The sequence below is a fragment of the Nycticebus coucang genome, chromosome 9 (genome assembly GCF_027406575.1).
Source record: "Nycticebus coucang isolate mNycCou1 chromosome 9, mNycCou1.pri, whole genome shotgun sequence".
NCBI classification, from domain to species: domain Eukaryota; kingdom Metazoa; phylum Chordata; class Mammalia; order Primates; family Lorisidae; genus Nycticebus; species Nycticebus coucang.
Window position 1 is genome coordinate 70,536,711 of NC_069788.1, and position 18,601 is coordinate 70,555,311.

The 18,601-nt window shown below is 37.9% G+C and overlaps 1 non-coding gene across 1 annotated transcript; it reads left to right on the forward strand.

The window, feature by feature from the left end:
* The first annotated feature begins 18,494 nt into the window (after positions 1-18,494).
* On the forward strand, positions 18,495-18,601 carry LOC128595046 (U6 spliceosomal RNA). Its single transcript, XR_008382740.1, has one exon. It is a non-coding gene; the product is annotated as a U6 spliceosomal RNA (small nuclear RNA).

Sequence of the window (18,601 nt, forward strand, 5' to 3'; positions counted from 1 at the left end):
CTATTAAAAAATCTACTAAAAAGAAACCATCAGAGGTAAATAAATGGCAGAATATCTTAAAAATTGAAAATATATACATTAAAAAATGTCAATGAAGAAGTTGAGGAAATATGCAGAATCTGAACTACTTAAAAATTATTATGGTTTTTTTTTTTGAGACACAGTTTCACTTTGTCACCCTTGGTAGAATGCTCTGGCATCATAGCTCACAGAAACCTCAAACTCTTGGGTTTAAGATATCCTTTGCCTCGTCCTCCTAAGTAGCTGGTTCTACAGGCATCTGCCATAATGCCCAGCTATTTTTAGAGATAAGGTCTCCCTCTGGCTCGGGTTGGTCTCGAACTTGTGAGCTCTGTCAATCCACCCACCTCAGCCTCCCAGAGTGCTAGGATTACAGGTGTGAGCCACCAAGCCTGGCCCTAATTAAAAACAATTTTTTAAAATGTGAGAGAATTACACATACATTAGCAATCAAGAATTTTAACATTCCCACAAAAGAAATTAAAGAAACAGAGAAGAAAGACAATTGACTGGTGGAAAAATCAAAGAAATAATAGAAGAAAATTTCCCAGAGCTGAAAATATCTCTGAATCAGTCTTAAAAGTAAATATGTTCACTGAGTACTCAGCAAGGTAAACAAAAATTAACATATTCAATAAATTTTTTAAGCCAAGAGTATATAAAAATTCTTAAAAGTTCTCTTTAAAGTACTCTTAAAAGAAGAGTAAAAACAGCTTATCTACAAGGGATTAAGTTTTAAATTGTCATTAGATTTTTCAATAGTGATACTAGTTACTAGAAGGTAATGTTCTCAAATTTTTAGGAAAATAAACTGAATTTATACTACAATTCTATAGCCAAAAGAACTAATAATCAATTCTAACACCAAAATAAAAATGTTTCCATATAAGAACTCAGAATTTTATCTCCTGTTATATATTTTTTAAACAATGAGGAGTTTCCACAGAAAAATGGGTTATATATTTTGATTGATCATTTGAGGGGTTTTTTTTGGGGGGGGATGCATTATTCTTATAATAATTAGAAATAGGTAGTGGGCCTGGTATGGCGGCTCCCACGTGTAATTCAACCAGTTTGGGAGGCAAAGACTGCTTCAGGTACTGCTTTGGGCCAGGAATTCTAGATTAGACTGAGTAAGAGCATTTCTACAAAAAATAAAAAAATCAACAGGGCATGGCAGCGCATTCTCATAGACCCAGCTACTTGGGAAGCTGAGGCAGGAGACTTACCTGAACCAAGGAGTTTAAGCTTGCAATGAGCTATGATGATACCCTTGCACTTTAGCCCAGGTGACAGAGCAAAACCATGTCTCAAATAAAACAACCTCAAAAAAGTGATGAAAGGAAAGAGAACTTAAGAAAATTCATTCTTCAAGCTTTTGAAATGAGGACATGTAAGAGTCATGTGTGTCAGTCTGGGCCCTTTACAAAGCAGAGGTCTAGATAACACAGAAGTGCAAGTGATTTATTCTGGGTGCTGCCTGTGAAAGATAAAGAAGAAAGGAGAGGAGTGGGTAGGGAGAAGCTAAAGATAGAAGCTGCCATGATACCTGACAAAGGTAAGCAAGTATGAAAAATCTGACCATGATGTAGCTTGGAGAATGCCACAGTCAGCCCAGTGGGTGCTCAGGTTCTCACACTGAGCAAATATGGCCAGGTGCCAATAGGCTGTCATGCTCAGGCATTGGCTGAACTGTCTCGGGACAGCATGGCCTCAGCTTGAATGTGGTGCAGATGCCCAAAGAACTGTAACTCAAGGCTATAAGCTCACTACACCCTTCCCAGCAGACGCTCCTGGAGGAGGGGTCTGAGAAATGCACCTCCAAGGCTGCCCTACCACAGCTAGCTGAGTCCAAAGTCCATGTTTTCAACCACAGTCCTAAGTTTTTTTCCCCTAAGTCTATGAGTAAACATTTAGATAGCATGATTAAAGAGTCAATAGGAGGTGGATGAGGATTAAATGTATTTCTGAATCCTGATGATGGAATTTCTAAAATTTTTCCATGAAAGATTATTTTAATAACTTATTTCAGAAAAGATTAGCAGTATGTTATAAAAGATAGCAAACATACATATATAAAAATACATGGTGGAGCAGAGAGAGAGAAGCCAGCCATAATATAGGGATTATAACATGGTACAGAGAGAGTAAAAGTGGGGCAGCAATACACACAAAATTGTTCCAGATGTGTCTAAAAAGCACACACATGAAACTCCTAACACTATTTGCCCAAGGTGAAGGACACTGTATGGCTGGCTAACAAAAAAGTGGGAGAAATACTTTCAACGTATACTTCATAGAATCCCACGTCAATGAAGGTACAACTGTGCTACTTGGTATTGTGACAATTTTTAGATAAATGATTATGCAAAATTTCTGTCACTTTGCAATGGCCCTGGTTCAGACTTACGAACAAAACTGAGAAAGAGATTTCACTTCCTATCACTTGTTTTTCAGATTCAAAAACTTAGCTGCTAATGCTTCAAAACACAACTCATAACTTTTGCCAAACATGCCTTTTCTGTCTGTGATCTCAGCATTCTTCCACTATTCAAGGCTTAATAAAATGCGTAAAGCCTTTCTCCTCCTTTATATCCTGTAATGACTCATTGTTGGATGCACCTGCTTCAACGTTGTCATCTCCTCTCTCTACATCCCTCTTTCACTTTCTCCATGAGGACATGTCATAATCCCATTCTTTGACCGTTCTTAAACATGCTTTCCTTCTCAACAGAAGACATGTGTGAATGTGGAAATAATCGCTATGAATCATGTGCACTAATTACTCATGGCTTCTGTATTTGCGAGTGGAAAAATATTAGTAATCCACATCTATCTCATAAACACTCTAGGTGTCAAATTTTATTTTGATGCAACATTGTAAGCATAGTGTGAGAAAGGATTGGATTTGCACTGGTTATATGGCAGGGTCAGGCCAGGATTCTAAAAAAAGTTGGCACCAAACAAAGCATGTTCTCACTGAAACACTACAACCTGACATCCTGAAGTTTTAAACATCATGATTAGATCAGTAAAAGTTTCTACCAAAACTCCAAGGGGGATAACTTGGACAAAGGGAAATAAAAAGTCATGACTCTTAATGCCTTATAGATAATGGGAAAGACTGGTTAACTTTAGTAGTGGTATTTACTACTATAAATATGACTGATTTACTTTATGCTGTTTGGGGTCCTTCTAGTCCCTTCATTGTATACCATCAAAGAATTCTAGCACTGAAAAATGTGCTTCAACTCACTAAACTGAATTAAGGAGAAGAGATGAGCACTACTGGAATTTTAGGTACTAGAACCACAAGGCAATTTGAATTATGAGAATGGGTACCGGAAAGCAACTCCTAATTCCCTACTAATCATTCAGATTTTGATTTCCAGACCTTCAACTCTACAATATGCTTGTAGACTTAAATAATAATCCTTGGGAAAGTAGCACTTTCCCTGAGTTCCCTCTTACTGAAAGAAAGGAAGCTGGAGAATCGCCAGGAGTATATTCAACCCTGATCATATGACCTATCTCATTTAATTGTTCTTTTGGTAAGACTTTTTTTCTGTGTTCACTTACCCACTTTGTTCCCCCAACAATTAATTCGTTCTCCCAAACCATGGATATGAGAATCATAAAATAGAATTTGTAAGAGTTCATCCTCATATGGGGAAATAGATGAAGCATTCCTTTAAAGAACCTGAGATTTCCCTTGCTGAATTTTTAATTAATAACAAATCTACAGCAGGAGCTTCAGGGCCTTCAGCGTGGCAGCTCTGCTCTAGTTAGCTTTCAGACCAGAGCGCAGACATCTGGTGAATGCCTGGCTGAAATGGTGTTTTGCTTTCCCCTTTCAAGTATGTCTAGCAGTTTAGGATGATATTTTTTTTCTGGGATCTGAACTACTTTGTCAGTGCACACATCCAGCTGTGCCTCCATAGTCTCCACATATTCCCATTAAAGCAGAAACAATCAGGTCTGAGGGATGAGCTGATGAACAGATGATCTGTACTTTCGGAGCTTGTTCACTGAACACGTGCGTCAGAAGTGCCTTGTCAGGTGTCGGCTTTGGGGGAGAGAACCTCAGCTCTAGCACAGAGCACCTGGTGGGAACTAACCATCAGATGGAAAAATAGCTGCCCCACATCCTCAGTCCCCTTGCTTCCCACTTCACATCCCCCGTGAACTCCATGGGATGCTACAAGAATCCCCCAAAGTACTGGAGGCTGAAGACAACTAAACATTGTGTGTGTCACTAAAGATTATGCCTCTGAAGACTTAGGCCACCCACTCCATTCAGCCCTCAATCTGTGCATTCTTGGATAGCACTGTGATTTATTTTTTAATTTGGGGTGAAAAATGTAATCCAACCAATATAAAATTTTCCATTGTGGTCCGAAGCTTGCTAGCTCTGACAAGTTACTAAAGATGCTAAACTCAAGATGATTCTTAAAATGAAAAAGCTTGGTTTCCAATTAGAAAAGCAAAGACGCACATAATTACTCACAAACATATCTAGGCATACACGCATGCATGCACACACGTGTGTGCACGCACATATATAAATGCTTTCACATGATCCTTGAGAAAGCAAAGAATAAAATACATAGAAAGATTTTAGGAAGGAACAGGAGGAGGCCTGTATTTTTATTTCAAAATGTATTAATATTGCCCAAGTTTTCCACAGTAAGCAAAACGCTTCCTTATTCACAAATAGGAACTGATAAAACTGAACCTTCTAATATTTCATTTTTCTTTTTAAAGACACTGTCAGTTAATACTCCATGCTACAAAGCAATCACACAGAACATATTGATATTTTTATTGGACTGCACTTTTCTAAAACACTTATTTTAGAATTCCTTTTGTCAATGAGATTAACAATGGATTTTAGCATATTTTTTTCAGACAGAACACTCCTCTTCACATATTTTCACCCTAATAAGCCAACAAAATGCAGGCAATAAACCTAATTTGAAGCCAATTAGTGAATCAGTGGAAGTGGGGAAAGAAGCAAGAGGAAAATAAGGTCTGGTTTCTCAAAAAATCTTTTATTAGCCGTTTTCTGTTTACAACATGGCTAAGTAGATCCCTGAGTAGTTTTTACCACTAGATTAGGGAGGAGTGTGTGTGTGTGTGTGTGTGTACAGCGAGAGAGAAAGAAAAAAATATGGCGTTTTTATTTAGTGTTCTGTCAGATTTCGGTTTCTCAGACAATGTGCCTTTCTCTACAATTGATGCCTAGTTCTTTAAGCCAAACTCAGCTGAAAGTTCAGATATGCATTTATCATAACACTTGAAATCCAATCTCTGTTCCTTTTCCTTTTTCTTTGTAAAAAGTCATTACCAAACATATTGACTTCAAACCCTAGGGACTGAGAACCAGCAAAATTTGGAACAAGGATAATAGATAACAGGTTTTTGTGAGTTTGCCTCCCTCTCAGTAATAAAGAAAATGAAGAGAATGAGATTAAAGAAGAGAAATAAAAAGTGAGCAAAGGCCCAAGACCCACAACCTCATCATTCCACAAATTAGTCTGGCATACGCTCTTCAATGGAAAATGTTTTAGAATTTCCAGGGACAACTGCATCTTCTTTTACGTAGGATGTGTTCATCATTCGTGACAAAGGGCAGTTATTTTGCGTGATGCTTTGTGGTAGACAAATAACGACCTAATTCACGATGGGAGTTGTTAAATGATAAGTAATGATTTTTATTTGAGAAATGTGTACTAATATCGCTTAACTGATCACCGAAGAGAACTTGGTCAATGTGGCTGCTTTCCTCATCCTGACTACTGCCGCGGGATTGTTTTAGTATTGGCATTGTCAGGCAGCCCCGGCCCAGTTCCTTTCATGCCCCATTGATTATTTTCAGCCTATTAAGAGATACAATTCATCGGTCATTTTCAAGAAGTATTAGCTGTTTGTTTTATACAGCACTGGGCTGCACTCTTCCTGAAGGAAACAGAATGGAAGGTACAAGAGAGGTGAATATTGCAGGAGAGAAAACCGAAGGAGGGAGGGCTTAACAGACGTGCGTTAGAAATTACTCATTTAGTCATTGAGAAGTTCATATTGTCCCTCTGTTTACTGTGAATATTCCAAAATTTTGGCATTATGGGATATTTTAGTCATGAGAATTCTACTCGAGGTCCTCATACACCTATTTCTTTTTAGAAAATTTAGCTTCTCGAATAAGCTGGGAGAAATGTTTATGCATCAGCATTGGGAGAGCAATTCAGAAGTTTCTGATCAAATATTTTATTCCTAGGAGATACTCAAATTCAATCAGTCAGAGATAAATGCTGAGAAAGCCATGTTTAAATATCATTCTTAGCTTGCCAGTAGAATATAATCCTTTTTAAAGGCTCATTGTAACAATGGGGAAAAATTATCCGTCACCCGTAAACACAACAGCCGCATATAAATCAGGCAAACCAGTCCATTTAAATGAATTGCGTGGCAGGACAGTGGGGACAAAAGAGAGAAGATTCAAAATAGGTGAAAAAGTTGTGATTTAAACATTGTAATTCCGTATTGCTTTCACCCTGTATCTTTAAGTTCTCAAATCACATGTACGTTTTATCGTTTTATACCAAGTATACAATATGTCTGCAATGATGTCAGAAATGGTATTCAATGGTATTCGTTACGTGAGAACTCACGATTCTAAACCCTTTTAAATTGTTTTATTTTTCATTATTTTAGTACATTTTTCTATGGCAGTAACCGTACTTTTTTTTGTTGTTGTTACTTATTTGTTTCCAAGTGTTCTCATACAAGATACCAAAGAATATCTTACTGGCCTAATGGAGGTGGTATGACTGGTTTTCAGGATATTCTTCTACGTCACTCAAAATCTTGTACAATACTCAGGCATCCCTTTAATTCCCTGCATTCTATTTTATCTAACTTCTTTCAATGAAAATGTAATGTAAAACTTTCTGTTGCCAAAGCAGTGAAAATTATATCAAGATGATTTTCTGAGTTATTTTTAAAATTAATGGTAGAAAGGAAGGAAAGAAAAGAGATATTTGAAAGAGATTAAGTTGGAATAATAATAATAATTTCTCAATAAGTTTTAAGTTACCTCAAATCTTTAGCAAAACTGAAAAAACAACATTTTCCATTTAAGAGCGTATGCTGGACTAATTCATGGAATGATGAGGTTGTGGGTCTTGGGCTTTTGCTCACTTTTTATTTCTCTTCTCTAATCTCATTCTCTTATTGGAACACCCTCCCTACTACCTGATCTGGCCTCCAGTGACTTTTTTCTTTACCCAAATATAAAGGAAATACTGAAAGGAAGACATTTTGATGATATTCAGGACATCAAAGCTAATATGACAACAGCTCTAATGCCATTCCAGAAAAACAGTTCCAAAATTGCTTTGAAGAGTAGCATAGACCAGGCACTGGCATCAGTTCATAGCTTCCCAAGGGGAGGAATGTGACAATGACCACGGCGATACTCAACAATGAAGTACTTAGCACTTTTTCTAGGATGAGTTTGTGAACTCAATTGTTAGGCCTTGTATGAAAAAGTTTTTTGTGTTTGTTTTTAAAAATAACCATGCCAATATAAAGCCAACTTTATGAAATGCGGAAAATACAGAACTTACTACAGGTTTTCCTGAACTATGTCCTTTTTTATCCATATAAAAGATTTATTTTTCTCAGAAGGAAATAAAGTTGTTTTTTCAGTTTTGCTAAAGATTTGAGGTAACTTAAATTAATCATTATTAATTCTCCCTGAGTCTATAATCGTAATATTTTTCTTCTGGTCTAGCTGTTTAGGATGGTTTGGCTTGAGTACCTGAAATGTTAAAAAAAGTTTTACTGGCCCTCCCTGGATAAACAACTTACGCTTGAAGATAAATGAAGGTTGTTTGTGCAGGGTTGTTTTATAATAGAAATTTTAATCTCTGTTAAGGAATACAAGGAGCTCCTTGCTCCATTTACTGCCTGGAGTAAAAGAAGAAGGTGCGATTACGCACAGTGTAAATTAAGATGTCTTGAGAGCATGGAGCTTTAGGTAATACGTTAAATTAAGGTTCTCAGATGTGCGTTTAATTAAGATATTTAATTTGAAATGTCTGTGCTCTTCTTTAATGCCAAATGATTATTAAGAATAGATTTCTTCAGGATATTAAAAATGCGAGTAGAGGAATATATCGTGCAGCTGACCTCAAAAGTTTATCTAAGATGCTGCAATTGGCAAACAATTGCAGTGTGTCTGCCCTGCCTCGCGTGCTCTTCCTGTGATGTGAAGCTGTCATTCAGTGCTAGATGTGTGTGAATACGAGACACATTGAAGATACCCCATTAATAGACTTATAAGTAGCCTTCCTTGGAGTTCAGCTTAGTTATTATTTTTGCTTATACCTGATAAAATCATTTGTAATACTGCGGTGGCTGTCTATCAGAAGACATTTTAATATTCTAATCAGAAAATATTCCTTGACAGTTTACTATTTGGATAGGGCTATATTAGATACACAAAAAGCTGGAAAAATTAGTTGAAGGCATTCTACCCTCGAGAAGCTTACCATCTAATTAAGAAATCACACACACATACACACAGAGTGAATGGCTAGATGATAACATAGGTTGTTTTACGAATAACAAATAACTTCTGTGAAAATTTGAAGAAGCTAGAGTGTAGCTGATTTTGTAGAGTGTAATGGTCAAGTTTTACATGACCATTACATGTAATGGTCTTTTAAAGGAGAAAATTTTTCCCCTGTTCTTTGAAATAGGCAGGTAGACACTTACTGACCTCCTAGGATGTGTCGAGAATGCTGTGCTGTGCAAAAATGATGTCTTTTAAACCTAAAAAACAGCCCTATGAGATTATATTACTTATATCCTAACTAAACAGATGAGGAATCTGAGGCCCATGGTGTTTAACTTTCATAACCAGGCAGTACAGAGCCAGCATGTGAGCCTCAGGAATCAGGTTCTAGAACGCTCTCTGTTGACCACTCCACACACAGCCTCCATGTGTTCAGAAAAGTAGAGAGATGATCACGAGTAAGCATACAGAAGCTCTTTAGGAAGATTTCGGTGGTGTAAGAAATGACCTAGTACTAGTCATATTCTAAGGAAGCGATTACATCTGTAAGTGTAGGTCAGGGCCAACGTGAGGACTTCAGAAGGCAAATGAAGCAGCTAGGGCTTTTGTGCTAAGGCAGTAGGGAGTCACTGAAGATTCCACAGGCTGCCAACATAACATACAGTCCTTTCCAGAGCTTGTCCTGGTTGCTAGGGGGATCCAATCTGACATGGAAAGGTAGCATCCATAAATTATTTACTACTTGTTCTCCCTTTATCTTGATATCTATGAAACTAGGATTTTACTTAATTTTTCAATGCTTTGGATCCATTGTTTTTCTCTTTATATTTTAACTGATAAAATTAAATAATACTTCGGTTGTTTCATAAGGGAAACAGAGAGGCAATGTTGGATCTTGGGAAACTGAAAACCAGGACTTAAATCTGTATATTAGAACTTAGTGGCAAAGACTTTGTTTAAATTATGTAACCCTTCTAAAATTTAATTTCCATTTTCAAGAATAAAAGAATAGTCCTAATGATGAAATGAAAAGATAAAAGTGAGTGTTGACCATGGTGAAGACATCAGTGAGGAGAGGCAGTGTTGTTTGCTGCTTAGTACATGTCAGGCACTGTGCTGAGTGCTAGACACACCCTCCTGTATTCATCCCAGGATGCTTCCCTAAGGATTGACTTGTAGGTATGGCAAAGAGGATCAAGGAGGCACATTATTGTCTCATCCTCAAGAGCAGGTAAAGGGCAGAGCAGGGATCTTTTCGAGAAGACTGGAATCTTGTGTGTCTTAACCACATGGGCTCCTGATTTCTGACTGGTTGATATGACTAGACTCCCCAAATGGCCTCATCTTTCAGTGTGACTCAGATGTCTTTACATTTTATTCATAAGACAACCAATCTGTCTTTTGGTGTTTCTTCTCATCTTCCCTCACTATGTACTTCGTCTGACCCAGAGCACGTTGCCTGAAGTACTTGCTGGGTTGACCATGGCATTCGCTGCTCAAAATCTTTGAGTGGCTTCCTGTTTTTTGTTACCTAAAGAGCATGGAACAAATCCTTAAGGTGAAAGTCAGGATTTTCACAGATGGGTTCACCTTTATGGTTGTGTCTCTCTTGAGCACCTGTGGGCTAAAACCTCCTCTCCATTTAGTGAGCTTTTGGTTTCATCGCTCCAACATGCCTTGGTCTTTCTTATGGGTATGTCTCAGCTTGTCCTCCACACATATCCTGTATGCCCTGTTTCTATACAATGTCAGAGGGACGTAGGGGCCAAATACACTCAGTGCTTTCATGAAACTTATAGAGGTATTCCAACTAGACTTAGAAATCTTTAGGTCTACATGACTCAAAAACAAGCTTCAGAGCAGGCCACACTACATTTTCTCATAGTGGCTGTGTCAACAGGAACAAAGGTTCTACTTTCTGTTTCAGATTCCTCCCATTTAAAGTACGATCATCCAGAGCTTGTCCTGAATGCCAGCTGAGCATTGCGGTACTTCCAGGTGGCCCCTACTTTTAACACTTACTGAGTCTGTAAGTCTGTTGTTGAAATCCAGAGACAATCTCTTGAAGTCAACACCATTAATACAAGATCATAGGCACTGAACATCCACATGTGTGTGTGTACAAGTGAACACACACTCACCCTACATGCACACCTATGTGTGTGCAAGATCTCTTATTCCTTTCATCCTCACTTACATAATTACATAATTTCATGCCTAAAAATGGAAAACATGGCTTATTTCAAGTTCTCAACAAGAAGCCTACAGCAGCCATCACTCTGGGGCTACCCATCAACATCCCCAGGACCATAACTCCCTTTTCTAATTTTTTTTTCACCTTTTAGAAATGCCTGGGAAACAACACTGGACCAGGTTCCATAAGCTGTGGAGTGGGCTGAAATCTCTGGAAGCAACAAATCCTTCTTACTTTCTAGGTAACAAACTGAGGCCTCAGAATGCAACAGAGCAGTGGTTCTCAACCTTCCTAATGCCACAACCCTTTAATACAGTTTCTGTGGGTCATGACCCACAGGTTGAGAACCACTGCACTAGATGCACCTGACCCTGTTAGATTCAGGTAGACTTTCACCTAATCAAGAAAAAAAAAAAAAGAATTTGGAACTTATGGAAACCACTCAAAATCTTTCAAGAAGCAGAGCATCAATTATGCAGGTGGTCAACTCAACTAGAAAGAGCTGACTATCTAAAAGGCAGAAGCCAGTGTCCATTTGACAAAAGGTGACGATATTTTTGTGCAACAAAAATTCATTAAGGACACTGGGGGAGAGAGAGAGGAGGGCAGCTCACTGGCAGGCACAACATAATCACAGCTATTACATTTTTTTCCAAAAGTAGTTATTAGTGGTGCCTCCAAACTCTAATGCATTTTAGCCTGTTGTGATTGGGGCAGGCTGCTTGACATTTGCAAGGTTCCATTGCTATTAAAAAGAATGATGTTATCAAGAGAAAAGCGAGGCGACAAAGCAAAATTAATTAACCGCAACCATCTAACAAAGCAAAATAAATTAAATGATGGTTGACTTGCATTGTATATTTCCAAACGGTTACTGAGGGAAAATCAAGGCTTTTAACCCCTTCTCCTCTGAGCTCAGTACCACAGCTCAGTGGGTTTCCCTGCTATTAAAGGCCACTCTCCATTCTCTGCCTCTACACAGGCAAGAAAACGGGTAAGCCATTCATGGTCTTCAATCATAAAACTTGGTTTTGCCTTCTACATAGAGGGCAGCAGATGGAGCACTGTAGGGAATGTTTTCCCTAAATGTGTATCGCCTCCAAGCACACGTAAAAGAAATATTATTAGTTTTGCCACACATTGAACATAAACGAGAATAAACCAGCTGGTAAATTTTAAACCAATTGGAGTCCACAATGTTCTCAGATTCCATGGGTTCTGTGGTGATGATGATCTGTCACTCTGCACATACCACTGTCACCAGGAATGGCAGCAGGAAGATGCCACATAACAACAGTGGCTTTCTAGAAAAGCCCTTGATGTCAAGAATTGGATAATGTCTTAAGTGGTTACCAATGTTGCCAGTAAATAGAGACTTAATGGAACACCTACTCTGTGACCAGAAGGATGGCGCTTGTGTAGTAGAACATAAGAAAAATATAATTCACTGCCCAGGAGAGTTTATGATCTGGCTGGAATGGTAAAACACAGGCAAATGCAAAAAACAGAGCAAGATAATCATATTACATGTGTATATACGTATGTGTGTGTATATACACATATGTACAATGATATTGTACAGATCTACTTACAGAGAGAGATAAATAGAAAGCTATATAGCTATATCTAATAAAGTGTTCATTTTTCAGGGGAAATTGAACTACTGCTTCACATTTCTAGGATGCAAAGGGTGCCAAAAATGTAAAAAAGGGGAAAACTGTATTAAAATCGTAATACTCAAATCACAGTTGACTTCTGCAATTACAACAGGTGCTCAAATGTGATTTGTATTCAGCTTTTGTTACAGTGTATATTGAATATCACAATTTTAATAAAGTTTTTTCTTTCCTTTTCTTTTTTTAGTGTTGGGGATTCATTGAGGGTACATAGAAGCAGGTTAGATTAATTGCTTTTGTTAGATAAGGACCCTCTTATATTTGTGTCCCGCCCCCAAAAGGTGAACCACATGCCTTGACTTCCCACCCTCCTTCCCTTTGTCACCTCTTCCCATCCCCCCACTCCCCAGTGTGCACTAGGACCTTAATTGACCTCATACCGGAATTGAGTACGTAGGGTTCTTATGTCCATTCTTGTGATGCTTTACTAAGAATAATGTGTTCCACATCCATCCAGGTTAATACATAGGATGTGAAGTCTCCGTCTTTTTTTCCTTCTGTATTTTACATTTTTTTAAAAAGAAACTTTAGTCTATGTTATCCTATTTGGTCACCACAACATGGCTGGATAATTGAATGAAAGAATTAAAAGACTGGAAACACCACCATGAATAGTTTCCTTTTATAGATCAGTCATGGGTGTAGTGAAATAAAAATGCCTATGAGACCAAAAGACTAGCAAGTGGTGTGAGGTATCAGTGGGAAGAAGAAGATCACTGTGAGCTGACAATCCCAGAATATTTTCCAGAGGAAAGTGATGCCTGAAGAAGGAAAGAGCAGGTGCTCTGGGCAGTGGTCACCAGCAAAGGTAAAACTTTATCATTTGGATCAGATACAAACATCTGCTCCTCCTTCCCCAACCGATCATATTTTTAAGCATTCCACTGTGTTGAACAGGAACTCTTTTTATTATCAGTGCTCAAATAGCTGTGATTTCTTCATAGACACATATGAAATTCGTAAAGAGGAAAGTCCAAGTGAAAATGAGCCTGTGACTATTTGCCTATTAATGAGAATGAGCTTTTCTTAAAACCCGTGAAATAACCTCAAAGCCAAGATGGACAACGTCTCTGCTCCTGAGGAAATTCCAGTGCCAGTAGCGGTTACCCATTATACCTATTCCCAAAGTAATGCTTCCTTTTAAGGGAACTTATTTTCAGAGGCTACCATGCCAAGAAACTGGTTGCAGAGCTTCTATTGCCCTAACCGGCAATTTCTTGAGTTTATTTATAGAAACTAGGCTTCTTAGGCTTACAACAATAATGAGGAATCATAGACGCATAATACCTCCAAGCATGGTGGCTTCTACCTATCATTGGTAAGTCAGTTGTTGCTCAAAGAGAAGAGAGATAAGAATGCTGATTATTATTATTAACACTAAATGGGGCTTGCTAAGCTCAAAACCCCAACACACCAGAAACTTGCTTTCTAAAGCAAATACATACATTCATCTTTGCACCTTCATTTTCATGTATGTATGTACACATGTATGGGTATACCTAAAAATATAAAACATAAACTATATCCCATGCCTATATCCTTTACCTGTTTCAATCTATTTCTTTCTCTCCTTCCAACAGAGCTTATTTGTGCTAAATTTATTAAGCCTACCCAACAATTAAAACTGCAGTTTAAAGGAGATACAATGATTCTGAAGTATTTTTCTTTGTCAAGCAACTCTATGTGGCATAGGGATTAAAATCAGAAGGTAAATGTGACCTAGTTTCAACATTTTTAGTTCCCAATTTAGAAATTAAAATGCCTTAGTTACACTACCTACAAAATGGAGATAAGGCTTCTAAAGAATTCCTTAATGATTTATATAATGAAACATGTATAAATTATCACAGACAAATGTAAAATAATGACAAAGCGTTCACCACCCGGCACCAATTAGGTGTCTCTGATTTCTTTCACACTCTCAAATGGAACATGGCACACACGCATTTCTATTTTTATTTGATAGAGAATATTATGTGATATTCTGATGATTATTTCATTGTATAATTACATTTTGCTTAGCCAAAAGTTAAAATCCACTTGTATCACTTGAATGTAGAAAAAGAACCCTATAAACGGGATGTTCATTGGCAAGGTATATTGCCCTGAAATTTAAATTACATTTAAAACTCCACACCACCATATAGGTTGTATGTGAACCTGTTCAGGTATACATGTACTTCTAATCCTCCCTGCCCGCCGTGGGACATTGTAGAATTGTATCCATTCATCCATCATTCATTTCTTCCTTCCTGCATTCACTGAGCACCTATCACAAACTGTGACTCGCATGGTGAATTGGTTTCTCAGAGCTGTTGTTACAATGTACCACATATTCAGTACCTTAAAACAATGCAAATTCATTCTCTCAGTGTTCTCCAGTCCACAAATTCAGAATCAAAGTTTCAACAAGGTCATGAAAACCTGAGACTCTGGGCAGAATCTTTTCTTGTCTTCTGTTAGCTGCTGGCTGTGGCCTTCCATCTTGGTGTTTCTTGGTTTGGACGTATCACTTCAGGGTCGGCTTCTGTTGTCACGAGATATTCTTGCCATGTGTCTCTCTCTTCATACAGCACTTTTCTTCTCTTATAAAAGACAACAGTCATATTGTATTGAAGTCCACCCTAGGCTGGGCGTGGTGGTTCACTCCTGTAATCCTAGCACTCCGGGAGGCCGAGGTGAGTGGATTGCTTGAACTCAGGAGTTCTAGACTAGCCTGAGCAACAGCAAGACCCCATCTCTACTAAAAATAGAAAAACTAGCTGGGTGTTATGGTAAGCACCTGTAGTCCAGCAACTCAGGAGGCTGGGGCAAGAGGATCGCTTGAGCTCAGGAGTTTGAGGTTGCTGTGAGCTATGATGCCACAGCACTCAACCCAGGAGGACAGAGTGAGACTCTGTCTCAGACACACACACACACACAAAAACAGGCCAACTCTAATCAAATGTGCCCTCATCTTCACTTGGTTATATCAGCAAAATTCCTATTTCCAAACAAGGTCACATTTCAGATACCAGGGTTGGGTCTTCAAAATATCTTTTTAGGGACAAAATTCAACTGCAGTAAAGCTGTTGATAAGACCAACTCGGCTCCTTATGTAAAGAATTTGCAATATAGAGACATGGACTAACATATAAAAAAATTTTTTTAAATAATTTTATATAAATAATTGATAGCAAGTGTAAGTAGAATAAAAGAACAGCAAAAAGTGAAATGGTGATAAAAATGACAAATACGGACGTGTATGTTTTGTCAGACAGTACTCCCATAAGTCTAGAGGAATCTATCATCTTAGGATGGTAAAAAGTCTGGAAGGCCTGGGTTCAGAAAGATCAACTAGTTGATTACTCCAGGTTCTTTTTACCTCAAGTATTCATTGCTTTTTAAAGTAAAATAGAACTAGGAGTTTTGCTTTCATTAAAAATGTGTCAAATGGTTTATGAAGTGAGTGTATGATGCCCCATAATCATATCATTGTATACAGTTATGATTTAATAAAAAAATTAAAAAAAAAAAAAAAGAAATGCTTAAGCACAGAAGTAATAAAGAAGTTCAATGTGGTATAATTGCATAATATACAGATTTTGTGGATATTGTATTAAGAAATAATGAAGATTTTGTATCTTTTGTAACAACCTGAACAGCATGGGAGACCACTCTCCTGGGCAAAGTATCACAAGAATGGGAAAACAAGCGCCACGTGTATTCAGTGCTAGATTGAAACTGGTAGATTAATACCTACACGCTCACCTGAAAGAAAAAAACTAAATGAAACCCAAGTACAGGGGATAGGAAGAAAGGACGGATAATTTCCCATCTAATGGGTACATTGCACAGATATATCATACGCTACCTGGGCGAGGGACACCCACAGCTCAGACTTTAACCCTACAGGAACAAACTATGTAACCTAATTGTATGTACCCCCAAATTCATCTGAAATTTAAAAAGAATGAATATCAACACTAAAAATATTGAGTCTGACATATTTTGAATTCCCTGTAACTGTTTGTTCTTCAAGTATTGATGTTTGGGAACAGTCAGGAAAGAAGCATAATGTTGATCAAGGAATTATAAGTCATGATTCATGAGTGTGAGGATGTTTAATCGACAAATGAAGTTTCCATATCTCCAAAGATGATGCTGAAGTGATGTGTACATATGTATGAGTTATATTCTCCCCATGTGCAAGTGTGTAACTTGAAGACAGGTACAGAATCTACTACAGCCAATTTGTACAGCAAAGGGAGCCATTATTAATGTTAGGAATCATATAGATGGAGATTATGTGCCCCACCTTTTGAACTAGCAGGAGAGCGAACTTGCATTCAGCAGGAAAACTGTGCTATCTTTGTCTTGCTTTTCAAAGTAGATACCCATGCCAAATTCTCCAAGCCTACATTGGTCACATGTGCTATCACAATTCAGAAAACCTTCAGTGGCTCCTGAGTAGCTGCAAACTTCTTTCCACCCCCTCTGACTTACAGGTAGGACTATAAATTCTCAATAAGCCTATTTCTAAATGTGCCCCCTGTGACTGACTGAGAGTTTATAAGCATCCGTTGCTGTCTCTCCACCTCTTCCTGCCCTAGATAAATCCCAATTTGGTTTGCTGCAACATTCCTGATTTCCAGGAACTATCCCTGAATATAAAACTCGATTATGTACATTTGAAAACTAAAGAACAGAGAACCATATACCATATGTATTTCTCTTAGTATAACTTTGGCTACAGGCTTTTATATTTGTACACTCTTCCATCTTAGACACCCATCAGATGATAGTATTATTACTAAGGCTTCATAGTTCTTCAGTCCAGTAATTTGACATTAATAGTTCATGAATGCCTCTACTAAGATCTTTACGTTGATTGTACCCAGAGATGTGTGGAAATCTCTGACAGGCTCAAAAAGGCAGGTAACAGATAACTGATCAAAACAGGCCTTCCAATGTTGGCCTCACTTCCTTCAAGGCAATTTCATGCTTTATTTTCCAGTTTGCTGTTTAAAAACAAGTTTTACTCTTTTTAGGAGCTAATTACTACCAATAATCAGATTTTCTTGCATAAACTATTTTCCAATCAGTAAATCTTTGGAATATTAAAAAAAAATGTTCATCCTTTGTAAAAATATCTCTGTTTCTGGAAAATAAGGCTTCAAGTTGGCTAAGTTCCTACAGGTCCCTTTTGTTAACTGATTGATTTTGATAAGTTTGCTGCATATATGGTTTCATCTCCTCCCTTTGAGATACATGTGCTCAGATACCCTGTAGTGAGTCAGTGAAAGGTGTCCACTTATACACAGCAGAAAAGGGATGTAATGAGTCCGAAAGGGATGTGTTTTATGCAGTAAGCACTTTCCACACTCCTTCCTGCACCGCTACATTTATGCTGAAATGGTCCATTTATTTTAATCCTAAATAGGGTCCCTAGACAAGAGCTGGGAATGGGAGTGAAGTAAAAAGAAAAAGAAAAGGATTTCCATTTCAGAACAAACTTAACTCAGAATAAGGAGAGAGAAAAAAAAAAAAAATACATGCACTTAGTCCTTGGTAAAATTGAATGTTTATGGCTCCTTCTCTTTCCCACTGTAGGAATTTGCTTTTGAAGCTTCTCTTCTACCCTCCAATCTTGATGGGGCTTGCAACTAAATAAATCATCCCCATTCTGTCATCACAAGTGTGTTTCCAACTTAGTCCTGCATCTCAGAAGAAGGATGGGAAGGCCTAGTTAAAATCATCTGTTTCAGGTACAGAGGTACAGACCTTTAATTTATGGGTTCTAAAGATGAGTCTGTGGATATTAGCAGCCCCTACAAAATGATCTTGTATTCCCCACGGTGGGGTCAGTGTACGAAGCCAGGAGGACAGCCCTCCCAGAGCCCTTGATAAACAGCCAGTATGGGAAAATCTCTGAGTACAGAAATTCAGAAGGTTAGCACTAGAAGGTGCCAGCCCTCTCTCTAATGCCTAGGAAAGTTAAAAAAAAATGGTGATTTTTTTTTTTTTAATTAAAAAAATATATAGAGTGCTCGCTTCGGCAGAACATATACTAATATTGGAATGATACAGAGAAGATTAGCAAGGCCCCCGTGCAAGGATGACACACAACTTCATGAAGCGTTCCATATTTTT